The sequence below is a fragment of the Pelophylax lessonae genome (genome assembly GCF_965119305.1).
Source record: "Pelophylax lessonae genome assembly, chromosome: 5".
Lineage (NCBI taxonomy): Eukaryota > Metazoa > Chordata > Amphibia > Anura > Ranidae > Pelophylax > Pelophylax lessonae.
Genome location: NC_138772.1, coordinates 363289857 through 363306085, shown reverse-complemented (window position 1 = coordinate 363306085; position 16229 = coordinate 363289857).

Sequence of the window (16229 nt, the reverse complement as noted above, 5' to 3'; positions counted from 1 at the left end):
CCCCTTCCTGCCCAGGCCAATTTTCAGCTTTTAGCGCTGTCACAGTGTTCATTGCACAGTTACTCATGGAATATTGTACCCTAATCAGATTTTTATCATTTTTTTAAGGCAGATACAGCTTTCTTTTGGTGGTATATAATCACCACTGGGTTTTTTATTTTTTTTTGGAAATTTTGCAAATAAATAATCTCTCTTCATAAATTTAGGCCAAAATGTATTCTGCTACATTTCTTTGGTAAAAATGATAGAATCTACAAATTGGTATATACCGTATTTAAAAATTGATCAGTCCTGATGTACTGACTGTCTATCTCATTTCTTGAGGCCCTAAAATGCCAGGACAGTACAAATACCCCCCAAAATGACCCTTTTTCCAAAAGTAGACAAAGTCCAAGGAATTAAATAGGAGGCGTGGTGAGGTTTTTCTTTGTAATTGTACAAGTTGTACGATTAAATTGTAATTTTTTGTCACTTTTTTTGGAAAATGAATAGATATTAAATAAAATGTATTTTTTCATATTTTTTTTTTACATACTGTCACCAGAGCAGTCCAACATCATGATATGACTGGTGTGGCGGTGCTCATGAGCACTGACTGGTGACAGCATGTAAAAATAAAAAAAATACATTTTTTTTTTTTTTTTTTTACAATTTTGTTTTCTTTTTTTTTTTCAATTTTTTTTTACATACTGTGACCAGAGCCTTGCAGTGTTACCATAGTAACATTGTACGAGTCTGGGGAAGTGGTTTTGTTTTTACACTATGGATGCTTATACAGTGCCTTGCAAAAGTATTTGGCCCCCTTGAACTTTGCGACCTTTTGCCACATTTCATTCTTCAAACATAAAGATATAAAACTGTAATTTTTTGTGAAGAATCAACAACAAGTGGGACACAATCATGAAGTGGAACGAAATTTATTGGATATTTCAAACTTTGTTAACAAATATAAAACTGAAAAATTGGGCGTGCAAAATTATTCAGCCTCTTTACTTTCAGTGCAGCAAACTCTCTCCAGAAGTTCTGTGAGGATCCCTGAATGATCAAATGTTAACCTAAATGACTAATGATGATAAATAGAATCCACCTGTATGTAATCAAGTCTCAGTATAAATGCACCTGCACTGTGATAGTCTCAGAGGTCCGTTTAAAGCGCAGAGAGCATCATGAAGAACAAGGAACACACCAGGCAGGTCCGAGATACTGTTGTGGAGAAGTTTAAAGCCGGATTTGGATACAAAAAGATTTCCCAAGCTTTAAACATCCCAAGGAGCATTGTGCAATATTGAAATGGAAGGAGTATCAGACCACTGCAAATCTACAAAGACATGGCTGTCCCTCTAAACTTTCAGCTCATACAAGGAGAAGACTGATCAGAGATGCAGCCAAGAGGCCCATGATCACTCTGGATGAACTGCAGAGATCTACAGCTGAGGTGGGAGACTCTGTCCATAGGACAACAATCAGTCGTATACTGCACAAATCTGGCCTTTATGGAAGAGTGGCAAGGAGAAAACCATTTCTTAAAGATATCCATAAAAAGTGTCGTTTAAAGTTTGCCACAAGCCACCTGGGAGACACACCAAACATGTGGAAGAAGGTGCTCTGGTCAGATGAAACCAAAGTCGAACTTTTTGACAACAATGCAAAACGTTATGTTTGGCATAAAAGCAACACAGCTCATCACCCTGAACACACCATCCCCACTGTCAAACATGGTGGTGGCAGCATCATTGTTTGGGCCTGCTTTTCTTCAGCAGGGACAGGGAAGATGGTTAAAATTGATGGGAAGATGGATGGAGCAAAATACAGGACCATTCTGGAAGAAAACCTGATGGAGTCTGCAAAAGACCTGAGACTGGGATGGAGATTTGTCTTCCAACAAGGCAATGATCCAAAACATAAAGCAAAATCTACAATGGAATGGTTCACAAATAAAACATATCCAGGTGTTAGAATGGCCAAGTCAAAGTCCAGACCTGAATCCAATCGAGAATCTGTGGAAAGAACTGAAAACTACTGTTCACAAACGCTCTCCATCCAACCTCACTGGGCTTGAGCTGTTTTGCAAGGAGGAATGGGCAAAAATTTCAGACTCTCGATGTGCAAAACTGATAGAGACATACCCCAAGCGACTTACAGCTGTAATCGCAGCAAAAGGTGGCGCTACAAAGTATTAACTTACAGTTTTATATCTTTACGTTTGAAGCCTGAAATGTGGCAAAAGGTCGCAAAGTTCAAGGGGGCCGAATACTTTCGCAAGGCACTGTAACAGTCATGATCACTGTTATGAGCAATCATTGTTATGAATGGCATCCATTCATTCACAGGTTGTACTATTATGATAGCTGTGCTGTGATTGGCTATGGATATAAGCCATTCATTATGTACAACTCTCATGTGATTGCTGTGATTGGTCACAACAATCACATGGTACCGGGGCCAGCCCAGTACAAGGATCTGTAAACCACTGTGTCTGGTGGCCACAGCAGATGACTGATCGCTCTGCAGCATGCATCATATGACTTCCACCCCAGAACCGTAATGCTACCGCTCAGCCATCATTTGTCTATGGGCCAGGCAGGAAGTGGTTAATCACTACTGGGTTTTTATTTTATAATAAATAAAGGAAAAATACAATTATTTAAAACACAAAATGTTTTTCTTAGTTTCTGTTATAAAATTTTGCAAATAATTAATCTCTCTTCAGAAGTTTAGGCCAGAATATATTCTGTCATAATTCTTTAGTAAAATAAAAGCCAATTCAGTTTATTTGACTTAGTCTGTGCAATAGGTATTGTGTCAGTGAGATATAAATATATACACTCACCGGCCACTTCATTAGGTACATCTTGCTAGTACCGGGTTGGGCCCTGTTTTGCCTTCAGAACTGCCCTAATTCTTTGTGGCATAGATTCAACAAGGTGTTGGAATTATTCCTTAGAGAATAATTTTTTGGTTCATATTGTAATGATAGCATCAAGCAGTTCCTGCAGATTTGTCGGCTGCACATCCATCAGGAACACTGTTGCCTGCTTACACTGGCTTGGTGCAATTGAGTTTCACTGGCTGTGGTAAGACTGTAAGAACACAGTCTGTAAGAAAGTGTAGTAAGAACATAGTTTCTGTGATTGTCACCGTGACTGGCTGCACTATTATGGGGACACTGGGACTGATGCAGCAGTGATTGGGAACACTGTAACTGGATGCACTGGTCTGGTGACACAGTACTGCTGTGGTGGTGATCAGAGACAATGGCTGCCTGCACTGACAGACAGTGAAATCAGAGCAGCCAGCCATTGTACATGATCACCGCTACAGCAATATTATGTCACCATGACAACGTACTGCTCTGGTGAGTGTAAAAAAAATTATATGAGTCACCAGAACAGTGCAATGTACCTATAGTAAACAAAGACACTGGTTGCTGCACTGGCATACAGTGTCAACTGTGCAGTCAGCCAGCATCTTTTTTTACATACTTTGAATGTTCATTACAGTACCAATCACTGTAATGAACACTCTGTTCTCTCTCACAATTGATCACTCAAAGGCTGCACCATGCAGACTTTTTGTACAAATGTGAGCGATGTGATTGGTCACAGTGATCATATGATACAGGGCCAGTTTCATTGCCTCTGTACTTTATTCTGTGGTCTGCGGTGTCTGAAAGACCTAGGAAGTAAGCATAAGCAGTAGCAAACGAAGGCCATATATGTATGGCCATCTAGGAAGCCACTGTCCTGTCATTTATCCACACTGGCCAGATGCAAGGAGATTAAAGGCATCTCCCAAACATGTAATTTAAAGAATTAGTGTTTTTTTTATGCCACCTTTGATGTCACATTAAAAACATCCTCTGCCCACTGTAAAATATTTTAGTACTTTTTTGAGTAGTTAAACATTCCTGATAGCAGTGCTCATCTCTCCATGCCCATTATGATACAAGCTTGCGTATTAGCTATCAGCTTCTAGAAATTCCTATGTATGTGTAATGTCCTGACCACAATGACAATAAAGGTGTAGTGACAATCTTCCAGAAAGTGAAAACAAGCTGACATGCTGCTGTGATGAAATGTAAAAAAAAGTGTTTTTTTTTTCCTTAGAAAATATGGGCCATAAGGAAAGGGCTAAGATAGGAATTTCTGGGGGAGAGGACATAGAATCTCCATAAATGTTATTATGTTTGTTCCCTTTGGTTTTATTTATTATTATAGAAGTTGTTGAATTTGTATAGTTTGGTAATTTTAGGGTTGTGTTCTGGACTTACAAATAGAAAATATACAACACTAAAATCTCAATGTAAACAAGCATAAAAGATATACAGTCAGGTCTATAAATATTGGGACATTAACACAATTCTAATCTTTTTGGCTATATACACCACCACAATTGATTTGAAATGAAACAAACAAGATTTGCTTTAACTGCAGGTTTTCAGCTTTAATTTGAGGGTATTTACATCCAAATCAGGTGAACGATGTAGGAATTACAACAGTTTGTACCTGTGCCTCCCACTTTTTAAGGGACCAAAAATAAAGGGACAATTGGCTGCTCAGCTGTTCCATGGCCAGGTGGGTGTTATTCCCTCATTACCCCTATTACAAGGAGCAGATAAAAGGTCCAGAGTTAATTTCAAGTGTGCTATTTGCATTTGGAATCTGTTGCTGTAAACTCTCAATATGAGATCCAAAGAGCTGTCACTATCAGTGAAGCAAGCTATCATTAGGCTGCAAAAAAACAAAACAAACCCATCAGAGAGATAGCAAAAACATTAGGTGTGGCCAAATCAACTGTTTGGAACATCCTTAAAAAGAAAGAACGCACCGGTGAGCTCAGCAACACCAAAAGACCCGGAAGACGACAGAAAACAACTGTGGTGGATGATCGAAGAATTCTTTCCCTGGTGAAGGAAACAACCTTCACAACAGTGGGCCAGATCAAGAACACTCTCCAAGAGGTAGGTGTATGTGTGTCAAAGTCAACAATCAAGAGAAGACTTCACCAGAGTGAATACAGAGGGTTCACCACAAGATGTAAACCATTGGTGAGCCTCAAAAACAGGAAGGTCAGATAAGAGTTTGCTAAACAACATCTAAAAAAGCCTTCACAGTTCTGGAACAACATCCTATGGACAGATGAGACCAAGATCAACTTGCACCAGAGTGATGGGAAGAGAAGAGTATGGAGAAGGAAAGGAACTGCTCATGATCCAAAGCATACCACCTCATCAGTGAAGCATGGTGGTGGTAGTTTCATGGCGTGGGCATGTATGGCTGCCAATAGAACTGGTTCTCTTGTATTTATTGATGATGTGACTGCTGATAAAAACAGCAGGATGAATTCTGTGTTTCGGGCAACATTATCTGCTCATATTCAGCCAAATGCTTCAGAACTCATTGGACGGCGCTTCAGAGTGCAGATGGACGATGACCCGAAGCATACTGCGAAAGCAACCAAAGAGTTTTTAAGGGAAAGAAGTGGAATGTTATGCAATGGCCAAGTCAATCACCTGACCTGAATCTGATTGAGCATGCATTTCACTTGCTGAAGAAAAAACTGAAGGGAAAATGCCCCAAGAACAAGCAGGAACTGAAGACAGTTGCAGTAGAGGCCTGGCAGAGCATCACCAGGGATGAAACCCAGCGTCTGGTGATGTCTATGCGTTCCAGACTTCAGGCTGTAATTGACTGCAAAGGATTTGCAACCAAGTATTAAAAAGTGAAAGTTTGATTTATGATTGTTAATCTGTCCCATTACTTTTGGTCCCTTAAAAAGTGAAAGGCACATATACAAACTGTTGTAATTCCTACACAGTTCACCTGATTTGGATGTAAATACCCTCTTGTTTGTTTCATTTCAAATCCATTGTGGTGGTGTATAGAGCCAAAAAGTTTAGAATTGTGTCAATGTCCCAATATTTATGGACCTGACTGTATAAATTAAGCAGTCATGATGTAAGAAACCATGCACTACTGCTAAGATATATAACCAATACACATTTCAATGTTAATAACTATATAAAGTACAAATGCAAAGTCCATCCACCCAAAAATGAACATTTAAGATCAGCAATTTAACTCAACTGAGAAACGCAACATTCATTTATGGTATATAAACCCTTATAGAATATTAATGTTCATTAAAAAAAGCAAAAAATTTCATCCACTCATAAATGATAATTCAAATCAGTAAACAGTCTCCACAAGGGCATGCAGCCAGGTGTTTCCCTTCAACCTTTCAGTGGTGTAATAAAGTGAAGAAAGTGTTCCAGGCCTCCATACACCCCCAGTGATAACACAGTCACTAGATATATATGACCACATAAATAAGATGGTCATATACCTCTGAAGAGAAATTCCACAGGCAGCTCAGAAATCACTCCTTCCTTTAAAAGTGCCACATCTATCCTAATAAAAGAGAAACAGAGAAGAGGGAAAACTGATGGCGTAAAATTCTCCGGCGTAAAATAAGTAAAAATAATTAGAATAACACTCCCATGTTGTAGTGCTTGCTCAGCACTAAAGGATCAAAGGTATCTCCCTCTCGGTCACACCGTTGCGACTTGTCATGCGATTTGACTGTTTCAAATCGCATGACAAGTTGCACCCTATTGTCCCTATTGGAAGTAGTCAAATCAGTGAGACTCCGACTCCGGAGAAGCTGCACCGATTTTGAAAGTAGTTCCTGCACTACATTTTGCATGTTCAGATGCAACTTGCATAGACATCTGCACATGAAGTAGCACAGATTTCTTCCAAGTCGCACCTGAAGTAGCGCTGAAATGCTACTTTGAGTCTGTGCTACTTCAAGTGAAGTAGCACGATTTCAAAGTCGCAATCGGTATGTCAGTATCTCTTAGTTCTACACCACCAGCGCAAACCAGCTGACACAGTGCTTGCGGCCACCCCCAAATATAATCACATTATTATTACACAGAATTTATATAGCGCCAACAGTTTGTACAGCGCTTTACAACATGGGGGCAGACAGCACAGTTACTATACAATTAAATACTGGAGGAAGCAGAGAGCCCTGCTAGTTAGAGCTTATAATCTAAAAGCTAGAGTCAGGTGATACAAAAGGTAATTACTATGGGGGATGAGCTAAAAGGCATAGTGGAAATACAGTTGTTAGGCTTCTCTGAAGAGAAGGGTTTTCAGGAATCACCTACTAGTGGACTGAGTAGGAAACAGCTGGACAGATTGTGGTAGGGAGTTCCATAGGATAGAAGAGTCTCAGGAAAAGTCCTAAAGGCAAGCATGGGACGAGATGACAAGGGAGCTAGAGAGCAGGAGGTCTTGGGAGGCACAAAGAGAATGATTAGGTTGGTATTTTGAGATTAGGTTAGTGATAAAGCTGGGGGCCGAATAGTGGATGGTTTTGTAAGGTATTGTTAGTATTTTGAACTGAATTTGTTGGGTGAGTGGAAGCCAATGGAGGGATTGGCAGAGAGGGGTAGCAGACATTGAACGGTTGATAACGTGGATGAGTGTGGCAGCAGCATTCATGATGGACTTAAGGGGGAATAGCCTATGTAAAGGTAATCTAATGAGCAGGGAGTTTTAGTGGTCGAAGAGAAAGATGAAAAGCTTTGTAGTGTCATTTCTTAGGAAGGGGCGTATCTTGGAGATGTTGCGGAGGTTGAGATGGCAAGCTTTGGACAGTGATTGGATGTGCGGCTGAAAGAAGAGTTCAGAGTCCAGAATTACACCTAGAACCCTGGCATTGGCATGACATTACTATGCAAGCTCTACCCAATGCAGTACATCAGTCCAAAAGTCTACAATAACATTGAGAGCATTATCTTTACATGATAGCTGATATACCATGATTCCCATGTCTGACTATAGCCCAACCTCATTAGACTAAACTAGCATAATAATAAGGGAGCATTGTGTTACCATGATAGCAGATATACCCTAGCCCAACCTAATTTAGTACACCTACTAGTAGATAAAACTAAAAATGTACAAGATAAAAATGGAGAAAACCTTCTAAATTAAAAATTGTATGTATGCAGGTGCAGTATGACCTCCCTGTACAGGTGGTGCTGTCAGACATCCTGCAGAGAGAGTGGAGGAAGGAGGAAAGCACATTCCTCCTTCACCTCCATACATCGGGTGGGCGGCTGTCATCCGGGGTGACCTCTGAGGCCATCTTTAGTGAGGGCAGTGCTTATAAAAAGCACTGTCTGACTTAAGTTTGCAAGCATTCTGTTCGTGGCTAAGTTAGATACGGGAACCCATTTCATACAGAGAGTGTGCCTAGTGTAGGGAACGGTCCCAGAGGAGGAGGGAGAACAATAGGACTGTCATCCCTAGTTTTTGCTGCGTCTGCCTTCAAACCATCCCCCTGCACCAGGCGCTGCCAGTCTCTGTGCATGGCTCTCTGAGTCTTTACTGCCAGTTCTCAGTCATTGCATGGACTCTGTTACTGTATATTGGAACTTTTTTTTGGCAATACAATTTCTGCAATTTCAACCCCTGTGTTTGCCATGTCTTCCCTCTGGGGAAGTATAAGATTATCCGGCACCCCAGATAACAAAACTACATATATACCTTTTACAATTAAATTAAAATAGTTTATTTAAAACTGTGCTTACCTTTTGGGTGTAAGTGTAATTGTACAAATATAAGTCAGCACACCAAACACTTCAGTTTTAGGTAAGTATTTTGTGGGCTTGCAAGTTTCTCCCTAAGTCAGTAGTTTGCTCAATTTTGTAAATTCTAGCTCCCATATCTCTTTTCAGTTCTGCCATTCCATTTTTTTTTTCTCATTGCATTTAGTGTTTAAAATCCCATTTTGTGTGCAAGACTTTACCCTATGAATTTATTTTCCACCCTTGTAAATAGCTTTAGCATGCCTAAGACTTGGTGGACAGGTTACCTGAAACAGGAGGGGGTAAAAAAGTCGTATTTTAGGCTTACCTGGAGTGCCGAGCAAAGTGCTGAGGAAGAGGCTCCAGGCTGCTATCTTGGTGGCATTCTTCTGACTGGAGCCTGGTATGGAGGAAGTGTTCACTATAGGTAATCCTCAGATGTCCAAACAATCATTTCCACTGGAATAATCCCTCAGCTGCTGGAAACATAAACACCACCCAGGTGAATGAGCATATACAGATAAAACCTGTGTTTAATACTCAATTGACACAACCTTGATGCTTGCAGACATACAGGTTCTTTTTTTCCTTTTTTTTTTACTGTGTTTTTATTGAGTATATAAACTAGGTACAGTACAGCAGATACAGCAGAACATGTGCATGGCATATACATTTTGGTAGAAACATCAAACTCCAAAACAGAAAGAGGGAAGCAATTAGGTAATACAGTTATGATCCTTTGTTCTGGTTAGGAGTAGTCAAAGCTGGATACAGGAATACAGTGAATAATACAATATATATGAAATTACAACATGGACAAATAGAAAAGAAAAACAAAAAGGAAACAAACCAGAAAAAATTCTGTTCTCAAAGGTCCAAAAGAGAAAGCCTTCAGGGTGTGAGATAAGCAGTAGCCTAAAACTTTGCAAGCCATTGCCTTTCCAAGCAACGAAATGCCACTGTTACAATTTTTGGATCAGATAGTAAACATTCTAGACCCTAAATGTCAAATAGGCCCCATTGCTTTTGATTAGAGAGACATAAACTTAAGGATCAGGCAGCTCACAGGTGTCAAATAGTTCCACCCATTTTCCCCAGATCTTATCAAATTGATGGGGGCATCCCCTGGCTTCATAGATCAATTTATAAATAGGTAGTACATGGTTAACTAGATTCATCCACAGGTTAATGGATGCAACCTCCGAGTGAATCCACTGTAATACCACCGTTTCTCTTGCATAGAACATCATATACCAAAGAAATTGTTTCTGATACAAGCCCAAGTCCACGTCCTCCAGCACCCCCAGGATACAACACCAGGCTATGAAGGACATCTCCTCTAGCAAATAGGGCATTTATGACAGTCAGGATTATCTCTCCTATACATCTGAAATAGCTGGAGTGGTGTATAATAGGTTCAGGTTAAGACATGAAGTTGTGTTAGTTTCTCTCTTGCTGAAATAGTAGTAGTAAAATAATTATGAAGGATCTCGTCCCAATTATCCTCAGACAGGTCTGAAATATCTGTTTGCCATCGGGCCTGCAAAATATGTAAACATTTAGGGTTAATTTGCATTGCAGTACAATAATATTGGGTAATATGTTTAGAGTGGGCAACAGTTCTTTTTCTAATATCGAGTTACTAAGTTGGACCCCCCCCCAAGTCCTCGTTGAGCCATAGCTACGTGTCTCAATTGGAGATATTTATAATACTAGGAGTTTGGAATTTGGAGTTCCTGCTGCAATTGGGTGAGGGATTTGAGAGTGCCATTCTCATAGAGTTGATGTACTGTACATATTTTAAGCATTTTTGTGCCCAGAAACCTGCGTCTGGCAAAGTAGAGAAGTGTGGGAGCATAGGATTAAACCATAATAGTTGATTAGGCAAAGTGGATCAGGAGTCACTTAGCTGGGTCTCACATTGGATATATTTTAAGTGAGGCTTTCAACATTTCCATACCATCTGTAAATGGGGTGGATCATCTGTATATTAAATTTGTCAGTGTTTCATATGATGAAAGCAGTGCTGCCTCTGCCGCCGTTGCTGTATTATTCAATTATGGAAAAGCCACCAGTGTATATATTCTATATGGTATATATAGAGCCAATCCTCCTTGTGAGGTTGGTTGTTGGAGTGTAGCTAGGGAGATTCTTGGCATTTTAGGATACCAAAGGAATGCAGAGAGAAGAGAATCCATTTCCATAAAAAAATGTTTTGGTATATATACCGAGGAATTGGCTAAAATATATAAACATTTTGGTAAGAAAATCATTTTGAAAAGATTTATCCTCCCCATTGGCAAGGTTTTCAAACTAGCTATTTTAGTTTTAAATAAAGTAATGCAGGGGAGGAGGTTATTGGATACATAAGTAGATAATGGCAACTGTACTTGAATTCCCAGGTATCTAAAAGAAGTAGTTACCTGCAAAGGGCAATCTGATGGCAAAGTAAGTGGGGTATTCAGATCTACAGAAAATGCGCTAGATTTGGACCAATTAATCTAAATCCAGAGAAGGTTCCAAAGTCCTGTATGAGCCGCAACATAGGCATGATCGAATTTTGGGGATCGGAAAGATAAAGCAGCATATCGTCTGTATAACGAGAACCAATCCATATGCCCTGGAATACAGTGCATTGTCTAAGGAGTTGTGCTAACGGCTCTATAGCAAGGGTAAACAACGAGGGGGATAATGGGCAGCCCTGTCTGGAAACCTTGGTGTATTTGAAAGGGTTTCCAAATTCTACCAATAATGCAGGTGCGGGCCACTGGTTTATCATATAAAATGCAAATCCAGGTAAGGAAAGTATTTCCTAAACCAAAATTTTCTAGTACGTAGAATAGATACGTCAAAATGTTTTTTTTGTGTATCTAGTGGTACAACTGCTCTATATAATGGAAGAGTGTTAGGAATCTGAAAATTGGTGAACAACCTATGAATGTTGGTATGTGTCAAGTGACCAGGAATAAAGCCCATTTGATCTGCACTTATTAAGGTGGTAATCAAGGAGTTTAGCCCCATCGCTAAGATTTTGGAGAGAACCTTCAGATCTACATTTATTAGTGATATTGGTTTGTATGAGTCACAGTATAACAGGTTCTTGTTCGGTTTATGTATTAAAACTATTAAGGCCTCTCATAGAGAGGTAGGAAGCCTTTGTGTTTAAAAATTGGCTGTATACAGAGCAAGTAACCTAGGTAGTTGGGAATCTCGATGTGCCAAATATCATGCAATCTAGATCCCATCCGGTCCTGGGGTTTTTTGTTTAGCATGGGTTGTGAGTACTATATCAATTTCTTCTATAGTGATTGGTGCTTCAAGGGATTAGCTCTGAGCTTGAGTTAATGTGCAAAAGGGGATAGAGTCTACATACTCATAGAGCTCAGGTGGGGTGTAATGCGCCTGAGACATGTAAATGGTCGAATAAAAATGTAAAAAGGATTCCATTATTTGCTTCTGAGAGGAGTGAAGAACATCATTATGGTCATAAATACTAGTGATAGTAATGGGATGTGATATAGGCTTCGCTAGAAAGGCTAGAAGACGGCCATTCTGGTCTCCGGATTTAAATGATGACTGATACAGAAGGCTCTTCTGGGTCTTAGATACTAATGCCAATTCATACTCCCACTGGGCTTCCTTCCATATTTGTGGTGGGGGTGGGCTCTGTAGTATATGATGTTTCAGCGGCCTGTAATTTACAACCCAACTCATCTATCTTTTCTCCGTTAGCTTTTTTAAGTGCCGAAACCCCCGTCATATATGCACCTCATATTACTGCCTTAAAGGCATCCCATCGAACAAGGTCTGAAACCTCCTGGGCGTTTTCTTTCCAATAATGAGAGATAGCTTCAGCAAGTGTATATAATATGGGCCCATACGTCAGGTTTCAGCTGATAAAGGTTTAGACACCTGTAGCTCTAATTTCAGAGGGGAATATTTAGAAATTGCCCTAGGTAAATATTTTACTTGATGAGCAAATCGGGGGTTAGAAAGAACATATCTAGCCTTGATAGAGACTTGTAAGATTCTGAATAGCAGGAGTAGGATTTACACCCAGGGTGTTTCCACCTCCATACCTCTACTAAGTAAAGTAGAGTATGTCGAGTATGTGGCGTGGAAAGCATGAGCGATCTGGGGCCTCTTTAAAGCCAGCGCCCTGGAGCCAACCAGATGAGTCTCTTGTAAAAGTAAAATATGAGTTTTTGTGCGTTTAAACTGGTCTAGTACTAAGGATCTTTTGATTTTGGAATTGATGCTCCGCACATTCCACATAAGTATCTTAAGACTCATATTGGGGTTTGAAAAGGCAATACCTTAAAAAAGGATGGATAAAAAAGACAGTGACATAAGCAATACTTCAATAGATTCATGGAAAGCATGCACAGACAGGTGATTGAGCAGTCCATCTGGACCAATATAGAAGAATGTGAAAAAGAAAAAAAAAAAGAAAAAAAGAAAATTCCTAATCCCCCATCCGGCTCATTGCCCCAAACCTCAAAGAGCTTTATCCCAAAAACATAAACATCTATTAGTGACATGACTAAACAGATCCCAAAACACTAAGGAGAAACATACCCCTTCTAATACAAAATAAAAATAGTAGTAGTGTAAGTCACAAAGGAACGTTAATTGCACCATGTAAGAACAGTATGCCAGATTGGCAGTTATAAGTGTCTCCTCATCATACCGGAAGCATCCCCGGTACCAGTAGGCGAGAGGCAAAGATCAAATACACTGAAAAGCTTCAATATCTGTCCCTCCAAGAAATATCATAGTAGCTGATCTATCACCCCCACAGTCCACATGAGTAAACATTCATACATAGCAAACCCTCATTAGGTAACACACAAAAATGGAAGGTAGGCCCATAGGCTCTGGATGCAAAGAGTAATATGGGAGCAATTGTCAAGCCAGTTGAAAGCTTCAGAGGGCGATAGAAAAAAATGTAACTTTTCCATCATTGATAACCCCCAATTTAACTGGGTATAACATGCTATAGCTAAGTTGTTGATTCCTAAGGTGTTTCTTCACCGATGTAAACCCTCTGTAACTGTGTGGCAGCTAAAATGTCAGGGAAAATGAAAATACGGTTACCATTAAACTGGATCTCAGAAAGATTGTGAGCAGTTCTCAGAATGTTCTTTTTATCTCGAAAATGAAGCATTTTCGCCAGCATGGGCCTTGGCGGTGCCCCTGGGAGTGGTGGGTGTATTGGCACCCTATGGGCTCTCTCAATTGCAAATAAAGGGAATAAAACCTCATTACCAAATTCTGATTTCAGTCAATTTTCTAGAAACATTCCCGAGTCTTTTTCCTGTGCTTTCTCCGGGAATCCTAAAAACCATAGATTATTTCTTCTAAGCCGATCTTCCAAATCACCCAGCTTTGAAGAATGATCTTTAAGCATGATCTGTTGTGAGTGGGATTCAGCAGAGAGGGGGTTCACCATATGCTCAATGTCACTGATCTGCTGCTCTCTAGTAAAAATTTGTGAACAGATTTTCTGTATGCCTAGCTTAACCATAAAGAGATCTAGCCCGACCATTTCTATTTTTGTGCTTAAGGCTGTTTGACAGGATCTGATAGCATCCATAATATATTTTAGAGTAAGCTCTTGCTCTTCCTCCCCCTGAGCCCCTCCATCCAGGGGAAGTAATGATGGTGGGGCACCCCCATCCTGTTTCTCCTCATTCCAGCTGCACTTGCCCTCCTAGGTGACTGTCCCCTCTAAAGGTCATCAGGACCGTGGAAGGGAGACAGGCTGCAGGGGAGTCAGGGAAATGATCCTAAATAGTTGTAGGGAGCCTAGATTCCATGGAGGACCCCTGTGCCTTCGCTGCTGTAATCTGTAACTCACCCATTTTCTTAGATTGGCCACGTGGCAGGAGAGGTCCTGAGGAGGAGGAGCTGGTGCCATGTTTGAAGCTCACAGGGGACTTCTTGTGGACGCGATCCCCTTTAGATTTGCCAGCAGCCTGTCCAATTCTACCCATATCTGCGGGCACCGGGAGAAAGCACGGGATATCTCTGAGCTGATGGTGGGGGAATTTTATCAGGATGGCAGCAGGATTACTGGAAAAGGGAGATGGTGCTGGAAGAGCTCAGCAGACACACTGCTCACATCAACATCGCTGGCCACGCCCCCTCCGACATACAGGTTCTTAAAGCAATTTCAAACTCTCATTAGACTGTGTGACCCAGCATATATAAGGGTGTAATAAGAAATATTGATTATATGATTTGGTTTATGGGTTATGGATTATATGGTTTTGGATATACTACACTATCTAGTTTTTAAATGTTTTATTGGGAACACCATTTCGGAACTTTGAAGGTGAGTATTTGAAAAGAAAGAAGGCACCACACATCTGTTAGGGAAACACAAGCTTTATTAGAACCTTCAACCTTCTATATATGCATACAGCTTTAATGTTTTCTATGGGGCACATTCCAGTATCAGACAGAGGATATGTTGTTACCGCCCTATTTAGTAATGTTTGTATATCATAACATAACTGTGCGTTAGATGCCACTGGAATCCTCGCTCTTCCCAATATGCATGGTTTTGAATGTTTTTGTAAATGACAATGTGTTTTATTCTTCTGTGAATCCTTTGATGAGTTTATTATAAACCTTCATATACCTTTCAATAAAAATCCTTTTTTGAAAAAAAAAAGAACCTTATATATGCTGGGTCGCACAGTCTGGAGGAAGTGTTGCAGGGAATAAAACACTCTGTGAGTGATTTACTAAAACTGATGCACACAGAATCTGGTGCAGCTCCGCATAGAAAGCTTCAGCTTCAAATTTTTATTGTCAAAGATTAACCGGTTGCCGACCGCCGCACGACTATATACTGCGGCGGTCAGCCCCGGCCAGGCAGAGTGACGTACCGATACGTCACTTGCCTGTCACTTCCTTGTGAGCCAATAGTGGGCAAGCGCGCGCCCGCGGAGGCGCGCGCCCACCGCCGCTCGTTCACAGGAAAGTTAGTGAGTGTGACTGGCGGACCCGATGTCTGCCGGTCACTCACCGATCGTCGGTACAGAGGGAGAAAGTCAGGCGGCTGATGTAAACAAGCCGCCTGTCATTCTCCCCTGTGTAGAAACAGTGTTCAGACGGTTCTACTATGTAGGACCGTTGATCACTGTTCCTACACTAGTAGTCACAGCCAATCACAGTAGAAAGCACGCCCCTAGCGACACACTTAACCCCTCCCTCCCCAATAAAGTTAACCCCTTCCCTGCCAGTGTTATTTTGCAGTAACAGTGCATATGTATAGCACTGATTACTGCAGTAATGTCACTGGTAACCCCAAAAGTGTCAAAAATGTCAGTCAAGGGTCCGATCTGTCCGCCGCAATGTTGCAGTACCGCAAAAAAATCGCAGATCGCCGCCATTACGCGTTAAAAAAAACACCAAAAATGACAGAAATCTTTCCCTTAGATAGTAAACGTAATAACTTTTGCGCAAACCAATCAAAATACGCTTTTTGCGATTTTTTTTACCAAACATATGTAGCAGAAAACAAATTGGCCAAAAATGTTAAAAAATTTTGATTTTTACATTTTTTTGGGGGGAATTTCATATAAAAAAATGTGAAAAATATTGTTATTTTTGCAAA